Here is a 21997-nt window from a genome sequence, read left to right on the forward strand (position 1 = left end):
AGTCGATATAAATATGTCGTTTTAAATTTAACCTCGATTCCATACTTTGTTTTTTATTGCACATTAAATTTCAGTTTAACATTTGGAATAAACGAAAAAAATGGCATTTCAATTAAACATCTTTTGATGTGAAGTTGTTTGTATATTTTTAATGATTGATAAATTCGAGAGTTAAAGGTTACTATTTTAAAAGTTTTGGCGAATAAAGTCTTCGAACAAAATGTGTATAAATACATATTTTCTCGCATTTTACCACTCATTATAGATTTTCACTCAAAACTATTAACGTCATAGCTTACAAACTGGCTGATTAGCAAATAGGATAACTGTATTTATTGAAATGTATGAAGACTATAATTTAAGGTCGTCATGGTTGCGTTGGGCCCATTCGTCATGACTGCAGACAGATTTAACGCAGTTCGCTTCACCAATCCTATTTATACCGACGTCGGAGCGATATTGGTTGGAAGCCAAAATGAAATGAAGGACCTTTTCCCATTTCTTAAACTGTTTCATTTCAACGTGAGTCAAATATTATCTTTGATATCAATGAAATAACGTATTTGCCATTAATGTTGGGGAGGTTTCCTTCAATTACATCAAGTACTTACCCTCAAATCTACTTGTTTAATAATTTTAACTTCATTATGTATTTAAAATTTGTTAATGGCACCTTTTTAAATAACTTATAAATGTTAATCGTACCTTTAAATTGCCTTTTTTCAGGTGTGGGCAGCAATGCTTACCTTGCTTATATTATCGATTTTATTTAACTTCACCGTCGATTTTCAAAGAAATTTTAAGAGCGATATATTGGAAATAGCAGGATTATCAATTCTCCGTTTTTGGAGTTCACTCACTTTAAAATGTGAGAAAAATAATGCATTTCGAATTCCATTTTTGTAACACAGCGACCATTTCTTTGTCAAGCGTTCTATGGCTTCCCGGAAATGTTAAGTCAAAATGTGTTGTTTATGTTTTGGATAATTTACTCCACACTTATGTGCTGGATATTCTCAGGGAAACTTTTGTCTTTTATGGTGAAATATAAACCGGAAGACTTTATTTCCCAGCTTGAGGATTTCATCAGATTTCCCAATGTGGTTCCACTTTTAATCGAAGGAACCAGCCAGCTGTCGGTTCTCAAGGTATAATTTTTCAATAGACTTTTTCTTTAGTTTTAATTCAGAAAATATTTAACTTAAAACACATTTAAAAAACAATAGATTTATATAAGAATTTTTACATTTATCTGAAAAACTATTCAACTTATTCACCATAGTAAAATTCTATACTAAAATTAAAATTGAAACATGACGGATACTTTATGGTTTAAAACATTTTAGTGTCAAAATGTTTTAAACCATGAAGTATCCGTCATTTATAATTTAAGTATTTAATTAGTAGTTTAGGATATTTCAGTGGTTTTCAAAATCCTGTTTCAGGGAATGAGATAATCTTTTCATATTGTAGCTTTTTCTGTAACATGAAAGGAGAAGATTTAATATTTTAAATGAAATATGAACATGAAGTGTACCGTACACTGGCTTGAACGAATTAAATCTCAAACGTTTGTATAACATGTGTTCAAGGCACAACTAAGACGGACATGTGGTTGGATCTATCAAGGCACAGATATTGAACATGGTTTAGATTTAAACATTTGAAAATTAATTAAATTTTAGTAATTGTTGTAAAAAAACCATCCATTTTCCTCACTTGATATTGATAAATATTAACATTTATCATTTATAAAATATAAAATAGGAAAGGATTTAGAGTTAAATGACAGCATTTAAATGATGAAGTCATATATTGGATGTTATATTTCTTGCAAAGTTTACTAAACCTGTTCATTTACAACTTACAAAAAGCTTATATCCTTTAGTACACGTGAGTTGGAATCTATTTTTTTGGCTATTTCGGAAAGGGTATTTGAGGAAGTTGGTAACGCAAGTGTTTTTCAATGGATTTTTTATGCGATATAAGACCGACAGGTATCAAAAACCTTTTAGCTTAAATGTTAATCATATTTCAAGACGAAGCAGGGGGAGATGACACGATATCGCACATTTTTCTAATGAGAAACCAATAAACCAGGACAAAACCTAGTGTTCATTTTTACACCTACGTTGGATACATCTTTTGTAAGAGATACACGATTATCTTCGGGAATTATCTGTAGTTCTTTGTTTCTCGTAAATATCGTGGCAAATTTGTTTTACATAACGTTTTTATCGATCTTGTACATTTATCATTGACAGGAAAGTAAAACTAAGGCTAGTCAACATGTGTGGAACCAAATCCAATCCCATATGTCAACTGCAATTACTCCTCACACTGCTGTAAATAGTGAAAATTACATGGACACCATTTTGCATCGCAAAGATTTGGCTGCCATTTTGGACTATTCTCACGCATTGGCTTTGCTCGCTGAAAGATTCACAAAAAAATATGAATGTGGGTTTCATTTATCGGAAATTGAAACGTTTCTTCAACCAATGTCATTAGCATTTAGCAAATCTGTGCCAGCAAAAGCCTTACAAAGATTAACTATTCAGTAAGTTCATATAAATTACTAAGCTAATGCAATAGAAGTGTTCAGCAGTGCCTAGAGTAAAACCGCGAAATAAGATAATTTGTTTACCTCATTGTCTTCGAAGATCTCGCAGAGACGCGCTCTACATTCTGTTAATTTTTAATCTCGAAATTAAATCTGTTGCAATTACTGTGAAGATCCACATTAAACCAAAATTCACCCTTTACCAAGGCAGCTCTTACTGTAAAGAGGTTACTCTAAATGAGAGCGATTAAACCTATTTCAAAAAATTAATATTAAGTTCCAATTATAAAATATGAGGAAATAATATGCTAAACTCCTAAATTTCTTGAACGCTTTTGCTCAATTGGTTTTTTTTTTTGCTATTCCAAACAGCACAAATTACTGGGTTGATACTGGAAAAATCACACATGACATGATCAAAACCTGTTACTCTTATTCATACTGTTTGCAGACATTCACTGATCGCCAATTAACCGCCATTGGTTTCAGAGATGTCTTGGGAGTATTCTGCATTTATATTTCTGGAATTGTCTTTTCTTCATTAAGCCTCTTTATAGAAACATTTAACTACCGTCAATTTTGATTTTGTTCAATATTTGTTGTAACATATTTAATTATAAAAACCTTCAAAATTCTATTAAAAGTTTGTTAAATCCCCTTGATCTGAATTGCGATAGCTTCTACCGACCTCCTGACGTCGTGAAGGAAAGCATTTGTTTAACTTATTGGCGAGTTAATATTTAAAACAAATATTTGGGACCTTGATAAAAGTAAAAATGTATCAGGTGGTTAGCAAAATAATTAATACTTAGTGTAAGTTATCTTTAAAAATGTGTTGTTCCAAAAAAGCTAGATAACGAAACCCTTTTCGAGCCGATTAATTTTATTCCAAGCATTGATTTTGAAGGCGAGCCGTCGAAGTCGAATCGGGCTACAAGTATTTCCAGAAGTGGTGAACAAGCTTAAAATTTAACACGAACTGGGACAGATTTAATTGAGCCGTTTCCGAATCGACAAATTTCTAGTTAAGAGTGAGCCATAACCTTTTTGTGTGCCGTGAAATTAAGAAAAGCTGCTACATTGAGCCAATTCTGCAATTATGTGTATATTAATGTAACTGAAAATTATGACGAGTAATAATCAAAGCTTTTCTGCCCAGTTTATCAACGTAAAGATTGGTTACTCCTACAGATAGCAAGATCAAAAATAATTATTCGTGGAATGATAGGGTAGCGGCCCCGGCTTCAGCTTCAGCTTAGTTTTTTAATGAATTTTTATTTACGCCCATTAAAACCTCAGTTTCGTGGCAAAGTTGCGTGTTTTTAATGTGGATAACAAACATCACACCTTCTGTCTGCCGCCATCTCTATAACTCATTGTCTGGTGCTGTTTATCTTTAACTTTGGCTAGTTTAGCTCCGCCTATTGTATTTCCCCAACAAGAAGGTTAGGTGGCGGAGTGATTAGTACTTTTTCCTCGGATTTATTCAGAATTTTCACCCAGTGCCACAAGCTGGGATCAAACCCGGCTCCTCTTGCTGTGAGGCTAAAGTGCTAACCACTCCGCCACCCCACTTATGAAGAGTGCTTCTTTACGATTTACTATTAATAATAATTGTTGGTTGTAAAATTTTAAACATCAGAATTCATTCAACGAGATATACAATGTGTACGCAAACTACAGACCATGTCGCATGTGCATTTATAATAAGAGATCATTCTTCTTAGTTGCTATTTTAATTTAAAAAATATCTTTCTTAATTTCAGGTAATAGAGTACAAGATGGTGTTTGTAAATATTTAAGAGAATAGCCTATCTTACACAAATGACATAATAACTGTATAAAAGTAATGAACCGGAAAGACATATACATACAAACCAAAGACAAATTTCCCCCTTTATAGTTCAGAATTAAGTTTATTACTTTTAATTAAAATATAAATTTTAATGATGCATAATTAAGAAATAAGATATATTTATATTTAATTCATTTAAAAAAATAAAGTAGTACAAACGCAAGACAATTTAGTTAAAAATAACCACATCAAAATAAATCTATAAAAGGTACAAATCTTTTAAAAACATATCAAAAATCGTTTTAAACTAGCTGATTCATTTATAAACACGTGACATATGAAAAAATTAACTAAAGTTATACACATTAATATGTGTCTAACTAAAGTTCACTTAAATTTATAAGTTATATTTCAGGTAATTCGGAATAACTGCTACATTGTCGAGTACGTCAGTGACTGGAAAAAATGCCATCTGTTTTGACAATTCTAATTCCATTGTTTCGAGACTCATATTTATTAAATGGTTAAATTGGTAATTTGGCTGATGGTTTCTAAAAGCTAATGCACTTTTTAAAATATCTTAACTGTTGCAGCAAAATAAAACATATCTTATTGATATATTACTAATATCATGTAGTTGATTGATATGTACATAATGGTATATGAATTTCTATTACTTTCCATATTCATTTCTTTGGAGGTATATTATTATCGTCGAATATATACGGATAGATGATGGGGAAGCCGCTTTCAAATTATAATTAAGGTTTTTCCCTTTGGTTCTCAAAAAATATCACCTAATTTGCGTTTTAAGTGCACAATTATTTCACTCATGCTACTCAAAAAATACCGACAGGGCGGTTTTTTGACACAACATACTTTTTAATTACAGTAACTTATTAGTATGGATATAGTGAATAATTGGCTTCTTAATTTATTGTGTTCCGTGAAAAGATTTTATATTTTTTTCGGTTGTTGTCCTCAAACATAAAAGCAGATGTTGTTAATAGTGGTCCCTAATTTCTAATGGTCTCACATATATGTAAAAGTTGGTGCACATTAAATGAACAGAAACTGTTTGAATAAAGTTGTGCATCCGCTTTTAGAAATTCTATTAACAATACCTCAGAAAAATCAATTCCCGTATTTTTACTTTCTATTTTAAATAACAGATAAATTGCATATTTTAAGAATTGGTGAGGTAGGTTCCATTTAAAGACTGGAAAAGCGTAAGAAACTCCTATATTCAGAGGCTTCACCAATGTTTCATAGTTGTTAGAGACCGAGTTGTTATTGTAATGTTCATTTAAGGCTTGTTTGAAAGCAATTTTTTATCAATTTAATTTATTTTTATATTATTTATAAATGATAATAAAAAGGAATTTATGTCCGGCTTGTTATTACCGTACCATAACCCGGCTACACACTCAAAACTTACTGTTGAAAAAACCGCAAATACGGTTTATAATTTACAGCAAGGTGCAGTTGAAGTGGGTTAACAGCAGTTTGTCGTAAAATTTACAGCTTTCTGCTGTATTTTGAAGAAAACAGTAGCGACGATAAAAATGCATATTCGTACTGTTTTAAATATGACAGTTATAATAAAATTTACAATATGAAACCATGGTGGACGTTTTACTTCAAAAATGCGTAAAATATACCACACGTTGCTGTTTTTTTTTCTGTTATAAACGGCAAGCGCTAGTATATAAAAAAAACTTATTATTATTTAATTGTCAAAACTTTTTTTTAAATCGCACAAATTTCAATTTAGTTCTAAATATAGTAATATCCGATAAAAATATTTTTATATACTCTTTTGTATAAGTAGCATCCCACGCCAAATGCTATATTAATTACAACCCTTGTTCATCGTGTGTTTAATCATTTGAAACCAAATTAATAGTTTTCTTTCCTTTGGTTTTCCCTATAACTCTAAACTGCAAAGGCTCGAGCTAAACATGATCAACTAGAGTTGTAGTCATTTTAGATATTTCTGATTAAATTTTTATGTTGGATTATGAAAATATATTCTCAAAGTTTTTGTTATAATAATTTAAATAATTGATAAAATTTTTATATATTTCTATCATGAATTGATTAATACACCAATATGGTTTGATCTGTAAAATTTTTGATGAAATGTTAAGGTTGTGAATTAGTTCTGTACTAAATACGTTGGATAACTAAAACTACGGCAAACACTGGAATTTTACAAACATTGGAATTTACTGTAAGACTGCATGCATTTACCGTATTAAATACGTCTGGAATGAAGGTTAAATAAACAGCAATACTCTGTAAATATATCTTTATCTGCTTAAACAATAGAGTATCCAGTAAATTTAATAGGAAGAATGACAATAAAAAAACCAGTCAGAGTTGGTTGTGAAATTAACAGCATTCTGCTGGCATCTATGCTGACCGCAGCTTACGGTTAAATTTACAATAAAATTTTTCTGTGTGTACAAAAATGTATTTTTGAAATTTTTAACTAATTTCTGTTATACCTAATTGAATTGGCCATATACTCTGATTACTTATCTTATATATTGGTACACCATCCACATTGCATATCCGCGAAAAATGGTTTCAATTTTCCATTTCTTCGATATCGTAAAATAATAATAATCAGCTAGGCTAATACCCAAGGCATCACCTTAGGCCTAAGTCATCGAGCGACTTTTGAAGCCTTTTTAATTCAGGTGGCCGGGTTACTGTAAAATAAGTGATTGCGCGATTAATCTTATTTAAATGTTAATTCTAAAATAAATAAATATAAATGTAAATTTAACTAGTAAACCCTAAACCTTAGAAATGTGTAACTTAAATATTTTATAATTGTGAAACTCGAAGCAAAAAATTTATTGTATATATGTATTGTATTTGAATCTTTTCGACGCTCTCTGGACATTCTCAAAAAATTCCGCGCTTCTGGAAAATCCGGGAAACGAGCTCGTCAGTAATATTCCATAGAATGTTGGCGCTCGTTTCCTCCCCCGCTTGTTAAAGGATTAACCGAGCTTTCTTCGAGGGTCCAGGGAGCGGAGATGAGTAGAATAAAACTTTTTCTCAACCGTATAAGGTTAAAATAAACCTTGCAAAAAAAAACAAATGTAACGTGGCATTTTTTTCTGACCTAAAACTTAGGAACTAGAGAAGGCCCGTAGTAAAATAAATTAATTTCCCTTAACTTGTTTCAGTCCAAGTTAAGTGATGGGTTGAAAATTAGCTCTCCCAAAAGTAATTAAGTAAAATTAGAGAAGGGACAAAAACCCCTTTTCTTCATGGTGTAAGAAACCCGGGAATCATCCTGGTATCCGAAGCCGCCAAGTTCAACAAATGGCGCCTCCAGAGGAACCATCTTCGAATTCATCTTCAGAAACCGAAGATGAAATCGAGGGCGCTGAAAGCGAAGGAGAAAGCTGATAAGTCAAGTAAAAGAACCACAACTTCAGGGAAAACTTCCACGGAGTCTGCGAGGTCGAAAAAGCAAAGCCAGGAACTTCTGGCCGTAAAAGCAGCGAGAAAGAGCACCAGAACCGCCGCAACGAGGCGCATCAACGCCAGAAAACAGTTATTGAAGGATAAAACGTATACCCTCGACGACCTTGAAGATGAGCTGACGCTGTTGCTCCAAAAGGAAGAAGAGCTCTCGCGGATCGACGCCAAATAAGAATGGCTGATCACGGACGAAAAGGAGATGGACGCCCACGCCGATGAAGCAGTCGGGTACCGGGAAGACATCACCCTGCTGAAAACCAAAATCAAGCGGATTTTCCAACAACAAGGAGGGACACCGTCGACATCAACCAACTCCGTCGCCACCGCGCCGGTCAACCAAGGTCCGCCATCGGTCATATACGGCGCATCCAACGATGGCGCGGAGGTGAAACTGCCGCCGCTCCCGATCGTCAAGTTCCGAGGAGAGTATGAAAAGTGGAATCTCTTCTGGGGACGCTTCAAATCAACGGTCGACAACAACAAAAGGTTACGTAAGATCGAAAAATTTTACTATTTAACTTCGTTTTTGGAAGGCGAAGCTCTTAAGGCTATCGAAGGCTTAGTTGAATCCGAAGAGTCGTACGATCAAGCGGTAGACCTTTTAAAACTTAAATTTGATAAATCCCAATTCGCGATCCATAAACATAAGGAAAGGTTAGAAAAAATTCAGCCTGTGCGCTATTCGGGAAATGTTAAAGCTCTTCGTGAGTTGTTAGATACGGCAGAAGTTAATATTAGAAGTCTTAAGGCCCTGGGGGTAAATATTAAAGAAAAGGCTTCGTTCGTTTGCCCGGCGATATTGAGGTGTTTGCCAAATGACATAAGAACCGAATTTTTCGTAAAATATAAGCCTACGGGTAACGCTGCCGATTGGGACGCGGAGGTATTAATAGATTACATGAGGGATCAAATTGAATGTCGCGAAATGGCCTCTCTTAAGTTTTCTGAATTGTTAACAACTTTAACCGAAACTGAGGCAATAATAAACTCGAGGCCCATAAGCTATTGTTACAATGACGCCAATGAACCTGCCCCACTTTCCCCTGCCGAATTTTTTACGGGTCGCCGATTAACGAGCCTTCCCCCTCTTAGTTTTAATAAACGGGAATTTGAGCATGCTCCAATGTCGCGACGCGAATTGTGTAAGCGATTGAAATATCGCGAACGTGTGTTGAACTCTATTTGGAATAGATGGACCAAAGACTACATTATGGAACTGAGATCCGCTCATCATTCCAAAACTGTGAAAACCGCGAGTGTATTAAAAATTGGTGACGTCGTGTTAATCCAAGACGACAACCTTCCACGTCATATGTGGAAACTCGGGTTAATTACGGATACAATTATCGGTCGAGATCAAAAAATTAGATCTTACGTAGTGCGAACGACCAATGGAAACAGCATAAGGCGATCAATACAGCACTTATGCAATTTAGAAATTTCTGACGTGGAAGGCGACGCGCAATAACCCTTAGTAATACTTTTCAGTATTACGGGGGGAGTGTAAAATAAGTGATTGCGCGATTAATCTTATTTAAATGTTAATTCTAAAATAAATAAATATAAATGTAAATTAAACTAGTAAACCCTAAACCTTAGAAATGTGTAACTTAAATATTTTATAATTGTGAAACTCGAAGCAAAAAATTTATTGTATATATGTATTGTATTTGAATCTTTTCGACGCTCTCTGGACATTCTCAAAAAATTCCGCGCTTCTGGAAAATCCGGGAAACGAGCGCGTCAGTAATATTCCATAGAATGTTGGCGCTCGTTTCCTCCCCCGCTTGTTAAAGGATTAACCGAGCTTTCTTCGATGGTCCAGGGAGCGGAGATGAGTAGAATAAAACTTTTTCTCAACCGTATAAGGTTAAAATAAACCTTGCAAAAAAAACAAATGTAACGTGGTATTTTTTTCTGACCTAAAACTTAGGAACTAGAGAAGGCCCGTAGTAAAATAAATTAATTTCCCTTAACTTGTTTCAGTCCAAGTTAAGTGATGGGTTGAAAATTAGCTCTCCCAAAAGTAATTAAGTAAAATTAGAGAAGGGACAAAAACCCCTTTTCTTCAGTTACAATGCGTAGGAGTGTGGTGGCAAGCCACGCGAGCCAACAGCTCCCTGCACTTACTATTGCCGTTAACCTCAACAAAATTTTGTGGAAGTATCACAGTTTATTAAATCAATGCCAATCGCAGCCTGGAAATGGTTAATATTTATCGAACAACTGGCAAAATTTGGTTATAACTCTACACAGTCTATCGACTTTTTAGAGTTACCATATAACGTATAGTTATCGGTAAAATACTAAAAAAATTATGTAACTTTGTACGATTAATGAATCATAATAGTAAAAACCATAGCATTTATATCAAATTTTAATAATGTTACAGAACGTTAGATATTTGTAGTAAAAACACGTTGTAATTGATTAAAAGCGGTCAGCGCACTCTAAATGATAGTATTATACTAAATTTACCGAAAAACTGGCAGCACTAAAATACATCGTTAATACAAATATTTACAATTTTCAAAGTTACCAGATTAACGTTCTTTATTCCACTCGAACGATTTAAGATCGAAAGTGCGATTAATAAATTTAATGATAGATTATATTGTATTTAAGTTATAATATATTGATATTTTATTACGTTTAATATTCTAATTTTTGTTTCTTAAAACTTGGATTTCAAACAAATGTGTTTACTATGAATTTGTATTTTAAGTTATACATTTTATTAAAATCAATACGCTTGACTAGCCGAAAATTGTTGGTGTTGGGTTATTAATAACCAAAATAACTACTTCATCTATGTTTTTCCCCGCGGATTTCAACGTTTGGTTTCCCCAAGTTAAATCATGCTTACTTGCCAAGCTTAATTCCTTATGCTTGTTACCATATGTTCGTAGCATTTATTTTGTATTAATTAAGACTACGTTTAATAAAATTAGTATTGATTGTGTTATCGCGAATTTTAACAGAGATAATAGAACGCTGCGCTAAACGAGATGTGAAACTCTATATACCTCTAACGTTAGAGAGCCGAACAGGTTCCCCCCGCTTATATCTTGAGCGAATTCCAGGAACTTTACTCAAGGTCTTGTATTTTGGTCCATGCTCGTTGCCCTATACGTTTTAAAGGCGATGATAACATGTTGAATTAAGCCGCAACAGTTGGTTTTTGCATGAAAGGCATTGAATATAGCGCAGTGCATTACAGTCTTCGTCATCGCCTCCGCTTAACATAAATTACTTTGAAATTTTGTTTCCGCTTCTTGATATTCTGACAATACTGCTTTCTCGATAGTTGTATCGACAACATGAAAATTTTTGGTTGACTGAACAGAATCCACATGTAGGATTCTGTTATCTAAATCTTCGGCACAATTGCTCGTAGTAATTGATTTATACTTGCACTCCTATACGCCTTTCTGAAAAAATGGAGTGATGGATGATCTCGGTTAGTACCCTGTTGCCTGATTACGCCGAAGAAATTCTCCTAAAAATATTAAGTAAGTTTTCCAGTTACTAAAAACTTAAAGCTACATTTTTTCTTTCAATTTTCCCAAAGAGCTGTTAGTGATCTTATAGATATTTTCCATCCTTCTACAGATGGCAATTTTTTTAAACGACAATCTTTAAAAATAAACGTTTTCATCACTGCTAGATTGCTAGGTTTTCTTCAAAAACTTCCAAGTGCTTAGACTTACCCGTCATAGGACCTTTACATGGCGTATTTTTGAATTTAAAGGTTCTACAATTAAACAACTCAAATAAATCGTTCATTTTTTCAATAATCTAAGCTGTAAATATAGCGTCAAATTTCATTGATGACTGAGACGTATTTATTGCACTTGACTGAATAAAATATCTGCAAGAGGTACCCTCATTTTTGAAAAGCCAGTTAAATTTAGATGTTTTTCTTCAACTTTGGGGCCAGACGAAATTTGCCAGAATTATCCTCTAATTGAAGAAGCTGTTGTAAATGCTCCCATTTTGCCGGACCAGCTTTGGTTAAGACGATATATTTACTCAAATATTTATCACACTTTTCACAAGGTGTGGCGGATCAAACATAGCCAAGATTTTTTCTTTAGTCAGTGACCAAAATACGTTTGTTCCTCATTAACACCCAGTAGTTTTAAATCATTATGTTATAAGTTCCTTGATCATATATGACGACTTTTACTTTCAAACCAATCCCATACAACTTTCTTATACATTCGTAGAAAAGCTCTTTCTGTGTTTCAGCAGGACACGAGTCTTCAGCGTAGAATTATTCTACAGGCTGTGTCCAGTTACATTTCAGCCCTTTGGCCATAAAAACTATCGTCTGGTTGACCACTCTAGTAGTGTTCCCCATATTGGCAAAATCTTCGAAGCCTTCTATTTGGTCTGTTTTTTGGTCGTAATACAAATTATCTGAAAGGCTCATTCGTCGAAGGAAAGTATGCACAGTTTCTCATCTTCACTCTTTTTGTAAAATTTTGATTTTCAACAAAGCTTGTAACGTACGTTTGGTGAGAAGGCAAAATAATGTGCGCTATAGTGATAAGGCAATTTTCTTAACTACAGCCCTTTTGCTTTAGTTTTTGCAAATTCAGGACAGTTCTGCTCTTTGAAGTTTTTCCATGTCATACATTTTTGTATTCAAATTTTTAATTTGATTTTCTCTTCGGTACAGCTTTTGTCTTTGGTTGTTAATGATTTTCTTCAATTTTGCTTCTTTAATACAGAACTTATGCCGTTGCAACAAGATTCGGTACTACCATTACCATTTGTATATTTGGGATCAAACCCCTTTCTGATTTCTTGGGAAGATACATACTGAGCTGAACACAAATTTATGGTATCATTGGGTACATCTGATGATTACATGGGTGTAGTTTTGTATCTTTAGTATCACGCGATAAGGCAACAGCAAAAATTTAAAATAAACAAAGTTTTAAATTGCATAATGACCCTTATTTATGATAAACGAATCAGTACCATGGTAATTATTTTCGGTTGCTCTTCCTTTATCGGAAAATAGCCTTTTTCGAGATGTGATTTATCTCAGGTTGTTTACTATTCTACGGGCTTCATCTTTTGCCACCTTATCTATTAAAAATACCTATTTAAGTCTCACGCAATTATGTATTTCCAACAGCAAAATAAAATCATTTCCTTTCCCGACGCAAAACGGAGACTATAGAGCTGCTGTAACGTACTTCATTCCCCCTTTTTATCAGTTTGCGGTTTTGGAAGCATATGGCAAATGTTTAGTCAAACATCGGTATTGAGTGAAATCCATGCCACCGTCGAAAATATTTCAGTATTATAACGAGTGGCAACCTCTCTACAACGGTATGAAAGACTTTATGATTTCTTCGAAGGGGTGCCAGAACTCTACGATTACCAGGGTAATGAAAGCCAACCAGTTCTTTGATCGCTAACGACCTAATGCACGAAAGTCACTGGCAAATTGGCGTGTTCTACAACCATAGAGATCTGAGTTTCTACTTTATGACGCAAAATATTGTTCAAAAAAACAAAGATGCCAGGGACCTGTCAATTAACGTCCACTATATAATATTATTGAAGAATCCACAAGATCAGCTTCAGCCTCAAGTATTGTTTCGTCAAATAAAGGGTTCTAATTTGGATGTTACAAAAAACCACACGGGTATATCCTTAAAGACAACAATACCCCCAATGAATACCGGTTAAGAACAAATATTTTCCCTGGCAAAAAGAAGAAAATCGTATAAACTCGTTTCACGAAGAATACCCCGTACCATTACTCAAGTTGTCTTATCACCATTGTTTTATCGGCACTAAGCAGTATTCCAGGTTGAATACATTTGAACTATCAGAAATGTTAGCGCTAGTTCCCACTGACTGTAAATTCGGTGGTCAGGGATACACCCGTTTCCCCCCTACCTATCGGATCGTCCGTAGGGGTTTTAAAAAATTGTCCGTAAAAGCGCCTATTGCGAATTTTAAGTGTCGTAGATAGTGACAAACCCTATAACTTCCCCCCTCCACGATCTCATTGCGCTCTAAATCAGACCTCTCCTGAGAAACATAGTTTATCTTTGACCGGACAGTTAACTAGCGATCCAGCTTTTTTGGACCTCCTTTCGACGGCTTCATGTTTGAAGAATTCATTAGTGATGGCAACCAACTCTAGCTCAAGCAATCTGGATTTCCGTAAGTGTTAAAGATTGTGTAAAATGTTTGGCGCATTTCGGAAAAAGCGTTCTTTTAAATCGAATTTTCGGTGTGCCCTTTAAGGCCGTTCTTTTGTACGCGTACTTAGAGGCTTTGCCATATGAAGTGGAGCTGGAAGAGGCGCTCTGGGAATTCGACTACTATGAACCTTTGTTACTTTTTTACTTTGGAATTTTTAATTTTCGGAAAATAAAAATAATTGGTTTTTGTAAACCACAAAGAGTCGTTTTACTTTATTGCTGCATATACAAAATTGTACAAAGAATAACAACCTCAAGCTTTTCAAGTTCCGAAAATATGTTTTTCCTTAACGTTGGAATTAAATATCTAAATCATCAACCCTTTGGAGTATAAAATATTTAAATTTTGAAACACATTATAGGAGTTACGGTACACTAAGATGCTTATAACATTTGAACATTTCGAAAAAAACGTGAACTGAAGTTGCTTTTTATATTTAAAACGAACTGTTTAGGCTATAACATTTAGTCTCATCCAGCCAAGACGTCATTTTCTTTTTCTTACTTAGCCGAGCTGGTTTATGTAAAACTATCACAGTTATCACGCATAATTTTGCCTAAACACCGAAAGCTTACTTCGGGATTATTTCCTGTTGAATATTGTCAACGAAATCTCTTTTTTACCTGAAGCTATTATGTCATACGCAAATCGAGAAAAATCTTCGATCCACCTAATGAAGAAATATAAGTTTTCCTTTACCGATTTAATAGGTGTTTTCTACCCTCCGTGCGCCGCATGTGTTAGAAAAATGCAACCACACTCAGAATGAACGAGCTCTAAGGGCTGTTTAACCCTTGGTGGAGATAAACTATGCCGTAACCGAATATCAATATCGTTTGCTAGACATATACGAAGTTAAACACAAGTAGAGAAGGACTAAATATGAACATGTAAAATCCAAGATGGCCGCCAAGATGGCCACCAAAACAACCCCCAAAAATATTTTCAAAAACAAAATTTTTGTCCTTGGAAAAATCGAAAATATTTTCAATCTCAAATTTCACCTTGAAGATGATCTTTGACCTCGACGCCTGACACCTGTCCACAACCACTAAGCCTCGGTCTATACTCCCAACAAGTTTGGTCACGATCGGACAAGGTCGAACCGAGATATCGGCGGTAATATGTGACCCCACCAAATACTTATGTTAAATTACTTTTGATATCGTTTTTTTAGTTTTTTCGTTTTTTCGCCGTTTAAAATGCTAATTAGTTATTTGCCAGATGGGGAAACCTTCGCTTTATAGCCTTGGCAACTTTTGGCCCCACCCAATCACGTAATATCCAACTTACCCCTGTTGAAAATTAAACTTTATTTCCTTTTTGGAAATAAATAAATAAAAAAAATCAATACATAGTTTGCATCCCTACGTCATCAATGACGCAGTTCCAAGTATAGATATAAGAACCAAGAATAAATATTTAATTTGAGCTAGAATGAACTATGCCGCCATTTTGCCGGTGTAGATTTCTTAGTAAAACGGGAGGGTTAACAGTTTCAATCGTCTGTTTGCGGATTTTAATTATTTTCAAATGATTAAGAAATTAGTTTCACGTTAAAATGGTTATCTGCCTGGTTAAAAATTGTTCGAGTAGTTAAATTACCAAGGGAGAGCGAAAATTGTTTATTCGATAGCGAAGGTAATTGTAAAAAGGATGACCGCAAAGGCCTAACTTTGTAGAGAGTAACTAAATATGAACATGTAAATCCAAGATGGCCGCCAAGATGGCCACCAAAACAACCCCAAAAATATTTTCCAAAAATTTTTGTCCTTGGAAAAATCGAAAATATTTTCAATCTCAAATTTCACCTTGAAGATGATCTTTGACCTCGACGCCTGACACCTGTCCACAACCACTAAGCCTCGGTCTATACTCCCAACAAGTTTGGTCACGATCGGACAAGGTCGAACCGAGATATCGGCGGTAATATGTAACCCCACCAAATACGTCAACTTATTTACTTTTGGTGTTACTTTTTTCGTTTTTTCGTTTTTTCCCCGTTTAAAATGCTAATTAGTGATTTGCGAGATGGGGAAACCTTCGCTTTATAGCCTTGGCAACGTTTGGCCACACCCAATCACGTGATATCCAACTTACCCCTGTTGAAAATTAAACTTTATTTACTTTTTGGAAATAAATAAATAAACAATCAATACATAGTTTGCATCCCTACGTCATCAATGACGCAGTTCCAAGTATAGATATAAGAACCAAGAATAAATATTTAATTTGAGCTAGAATGAACTATGCCGCCATTTTGCCGGTGTAGATTTCTTAGTAAAACGGGAGGGTTAACAGTTTCAATCGTCTGTTTGCGGATTTTAATTATTTTCAAATGGTTAAGAAATTAGTTTCACGTTAAAAATGGTTATCTGCCTGGTTAAAAATTGTCCGAGTAGTTCAATTACCAAGGGAGAGCGAAAATTGTTTATTCGATAGCGAAGGTAATTGTAAAAAGGATGACCGCAAAGGCCTAACTTTGATAAGCTTTGTCAACTTCTTTTCGTAGATATTTCTGTCGTAATTTGATATTTTATTTAAATAACCCGGCCTTAGAATCTTATCTGACTTTGTTTAGGGCCCATTTAAAATTTGAAAGCATAAATCTAATTAGTTTTGTCGCTTTGACGAGATTACCAACAAAATGGCTACCTATTTAGTAGCTACGCGCGAAATGGTTTGAATTTTTGATCACCCTCCCAGTTTCCTTGGAGACCATAGGCCCCTCCCTTCGGTGCAAACTATGTATACACATTTTAAAACAAATAACAATGGGGCTGGTCAATATCCGCCCGAGATATAGCCCCTTATGTATAACCCCGGTCGAAATAAAATACAATTTAGTTTACCCCTGTCGAAATAAAATACATATTTTAAAACACAACAAATAGGTCTGATTGGTCAATATCCGCCCAATAACTTATGTTTTACCCCTGTTGAAATGAAACTTTATTTACTTTTGGAGATAAATAAATAATACAATAACGACATAATAAACAATCAATACATATTTTAAAAACACAACAAATTACAATGAATAAAAGCGGTATTTATTTAAGTAATTGTTTGTTTTCATTTAAATAATAGGCCTATTCACTTTCAATTATTTAAACATTTTGCAATTTTTATTAAACTATTAGTTATTTAAATAAATATTGAAATATAGCCGAGCTTATTTTATTCATGGATTAATCTACTGCCGAGCACTAACTTTTGCAACTCGAAAGGCTATAATTTTACCCAAATAGATGTCTGGTTAATTTTTAATAGTAAAATAATATATTCTAAAGTTGGAAAAACATTTTAAATTACATAATCAATAAGAATTCCAAAACCATTTATTTTAAATAAATAAAAAATAATTAACTTTTTTAAATTAAAAATAACAACATTGTAAATAGAATTTTCTCTGACTATACACAGTGAACGAACGGCTGATTATTGGTGACTATATTAAAACAAAATTAAGTTTATTAATTTGAATTATTTTTAAAATTAAACATTACTTACATTGATTGATAATTTTAACTTTCTGCTGAAACACGTTACCAGAAACACGCTCTATGAAATTATGCCGGATTGCGAGCTATATCTTTAAATTCATAAATAAAAAACTACCTCTAGGATATAACTGGTTCAACATTGTAACCTTGTAGAAGTAATTTGATACCCACCCCTTAATTATTGTCACGTGTAAACGTTATCAACTACAGTTACAGCCTTCTAAAACTAGTTTGGATTTTTCAACAATTGACTAATTATATCAATTAAACGCAAAAATGTTTATTAACATCTGGTATTATTGATCCTACTCTATTTTTTCCCAACTTTCGCATCTCCGCGCCAGATTGAATTAATCAATAAAATTATAAACGCAGATCACGTTTTGCCAGGAGACATTCCACAGAGCCAGTGAGAAGAAAAAACTGGTTGCTCTAACAAACGTTGTATATATTTAATGTGAATTAAAAAACGGTTTTTTCAAAAAATTCAATTTTATTTTGTATTGCTCTGTTGTTTATATAACTTTTCTCTATATAATACAAGAAATATTTATAAAAAAAAGATTTATTTCATTTTATACACAGTGTTTTTTTTAGATCGAGGATAAATACATACCGAACTATATTCAGATTCTATACAATCTGTATCTCTCGAACGTCTTCTATTTCCTCTTACACCACATATTATACAAATTAAATGCTGAGGAAAGATTAATAATGCATCCGATGGAATTCTCATTGATAAACAATTGCCTTGTCTAAAAACAACAGGTTGGTAGTAAAATCGACATTGTTTATTCCAACAATAATACAGGAGTCCACCATATGTTTCTAACGACTCAGTATATCCAAAACAATAAGGACAACAAATAAAACCATCTTTTTGTACTTTAACAGAACCTCTTTCTAACAAATTTTTGCAAGAACTCTCGTCCACTGTATAAAATGAAGAAATAATTAAAAATATAATTAAAGAATATTAAAATTACTAAATAACATACTTTTATCTCCAAAATTGAAGAAAAACTGTATTTCTTAATATTCAACTCTCTCGTTTACACGGCGAATATATTTCTAATGATTAAAGGTATAATTCAAGTTTTTATACAAATTATGTATGTGTAGATATTAGTATTATCATAAATTAAAAACCCCGAAGATTTCAGGTTATATAAAAATAAGTCAAGGTAAAATCTTTTTTCATAATATAGTATATTTAAAATCACCTTTAGAAATAATTAATCAAATAATTATGTTTCAAAAATAATTTATATTTTGTAATTATTTTCAACCTTATTAAACGATAATTATAATACAAATTTATCGTAAATACATGTACTTTTTATATATTAAAAAGGGTGTTCGTATCGTTGGAATGTGCTTTCCCCCATCAATACACAAACCTGCTAACCTTGAGGAATTTAATATTTTTCAAAATATAAGTTATTTGTTGAGTTGTATAATATCACTGTAAAACCTAATTGCGAGTAAATTTTTTTTATTATATCACAGTTGAAATGGGAAAACGCAAGATGTCTCAAAAATCGCCCTCTTTAAAAGTTAAAAAAATGAAGTTATTTATGGGGAAACCAGAAATTAAATGCAAATCGCCTAACGAGAATCCTTGTTATTATAATGAACCATGTCGCAAACACGCGTTTGATTTTATAGATAGTTTTAAATTTAGTGTTAAATGCTGGGTTTGTCAAGCTTTATTTCTGGAACGAAGAGTTTTTAAGATGCATCTGATGAACCATTTGACATCTAGTTATTCTAATAAAACACTTCTTAATATTGATGTTTGCGATTGTCTTCATTCAAATCAATCGAAATACACAAGCGAAGAAGAAATATTAGACGACCAAATTATTGATTATTTGAACGAGTTTAACGTAAAAAATCAAGAATGGTACGATGAATTAGTAATCTACGGTAAGATTCAACCTTTGAACTCAAATGTTGAACCAACTAGTAAAGAAGAAAGTATAGATTCTAATATTCTTAACATGGCTGAAGAAACATTGGATTCTTTAATGGAGTCTAATCCTGTACTTACAAACGATTTGAAAATGCCGAGCGATAATCAGCTGGAAGCACTTATTTATTTTGAAGAATATTGTAAAAATAATCAAATTTTAATTCCCAACAATGCGGAAACTTCTATTGAAATATTGCAAAATCTTGAAAAACTTGTAAAATGATTAAAAACATGTAAATAAATCGTTTTCTATAAAATCCACTGTTATTATTTTCCTACGTAAGATTTCTTTCAAACAAAATTCAATAACAATTTACTTTTGAAGATACAATTTTTTATAATATTTAATAATATTTATTTTGCCTAAGACAAAATTTGTAGGCGACCACAGAAAGTCTATATGTAACGAATACCATCCTAGTACAAACCACTTAATTAGATTAAAATAAATAAAATTTTACTCGAATAAAATCATTTTTTGCGAAGAATTACAAAATAAATTATACAATTTAAAAAGATTTAAAAAATAATTCAATTCCAAAAATCTGTACAAAATAAACCATCCAATTATTAGGAATATGAAAAAAATAATGGTTGTAAAAAACTAGAAATATTATAACGATATAATTAAAAATATTAATAATTACATTATTTCGTAGAAGTTTTTCTTCTTAACTAAAAAATGAGGTAATATATCTATTTACTTATAACTGTTTTAACCAAAAATATCTTGCTATTAACTAATTGAAGATAAATTCTCAAGTTTGTATTTATTTTGTGAGATAAATATAAATATATAAATTAGTAAAGAATTTAAATTAGAATGCTGAGAGATAAAAATATTGATCTAATTTGTGTCAAGGTGCAGTTTTTTAATACTGTAACATATTTAAAAAACATTTCTAGAAATGATTAATCAAATATCTATGTCTCAAAAATAATTAATTATAATTATAAATAATAGGTGTAACCTTCTAACTTAATATCAAACGTAAATTATAATTCATCATTCTCGTAAATACATATCCTTTAAACATATTAAAAGGGTGATTTCAAATTTAAAACAAAAATGAACTATACTTATTTTTTAAATTATAAAACTAACCTTGGATATATTATACATTAAGTATAGTTAAATGTTAATTATCTTTTTCAGATATGCGTATTCTTTTCTATAAAAATAGGGCGTTGTCAGATTAAAAAAATTACGGTTAATAGTATTACACATACAGTCACATTCTGTATAAAAAGGTGACATTTTCCATGGTAGGAAAGCACACTGACTGACAAATTTGTTTCGTTCCGGGGACGTAGTTCAAATAAGACAAGTGTTTGAACATTTTTCTTACATAAAAGTGAACTAGATTTAAATGGAAATAAAATTTGTAAAAATATCAAAGAATGCTTTGATCCAGTTCGCGCAACCAAATTTTCAGCAGGCTTAGATTTAAAATCTGCATATGATTATATATTGGTTTCTGGAAACAGGATGTTAATAGAAACAGATTTAAAAATTTTATTTCCCGAAAACACCTATGGTCGTATTGGTAAAATTTTTTATAATGTTGTAAAAATTTAAGAAATGAGTTCTTAATTTACCATGTTTAAAAAGCTCCTCGCAGTGGTTTGGCCCTTCATTACGGAATTGATGTTTTAGCCGGAGTTATTGACATAGACTATACTGGACCAATTGGTATTGTTTTAATCAATCATGTGAAAGTTGATTATAAAATTTTAAGAGGTGATAAAATAGCGCAATTGATTTGTGAGAGAATATTTTATCCATCAGTAGTAGAGTGTGAAGTATGTTTAACCAAGACTTTACCTAAAGTTTTGACATAATATACTATTTCTTGTTATTAAACAGAAATTTAAAGAAACGGAAAGAGGATGTCATGGGTTCGGTTCAACCAACTAACACAACTTAATGTTTATAATTTAATTTATGTAAAATAATTAAATAAATATTTAACCAACAGTTAAAAAATGTTTTATTTAATTTTTATATAAACAAATATTGGTATATATGATTATATATAGAATTTGTTAAGATAGAGTTAATATAATTTTATTACAAGAAAACAACAATGTATAAATATAATTCCGATTAAAAAATTAACTGGGTATATATGACCAATTCTTTCTAAATCAGATCATCCCTACTATGATTGTTTGATGAATATAATTATTGATAAAATAAGTATCTCCAAGTTTAGTAATAAAAACTCAATAACGTATAATTTTTATTAACAATTGATAGCATCGACCTCAAACTAAATTTATATTGCCACACAAAATTATTTAAAAGCTCTAAAAATTATAAATGTGAAGCATGAAATATTTAACTGAGTTTGTAAAAAACTGGGATCAGTTTGTTGTCAACTTATTTCAGAAAATTCAAAGATAAATCTAAGCGT

The sequence above is a fragment of the Leiobunum rupestre genome, chromosome 9 (assembly GCF_980474605.1).
Source record: "Leiobunum rupestre chromosome 9, qqLeiRupe1.1.hap1, whole genome shotgun sequence".
In the NCBI taxonomy this organism is placed as follows: Eukaryota; Metazoa; Arthropoda; class Arachnida; order Opiliones; family Sclerosomatidae; genus Leiobunum; species Leiobunum rupestre.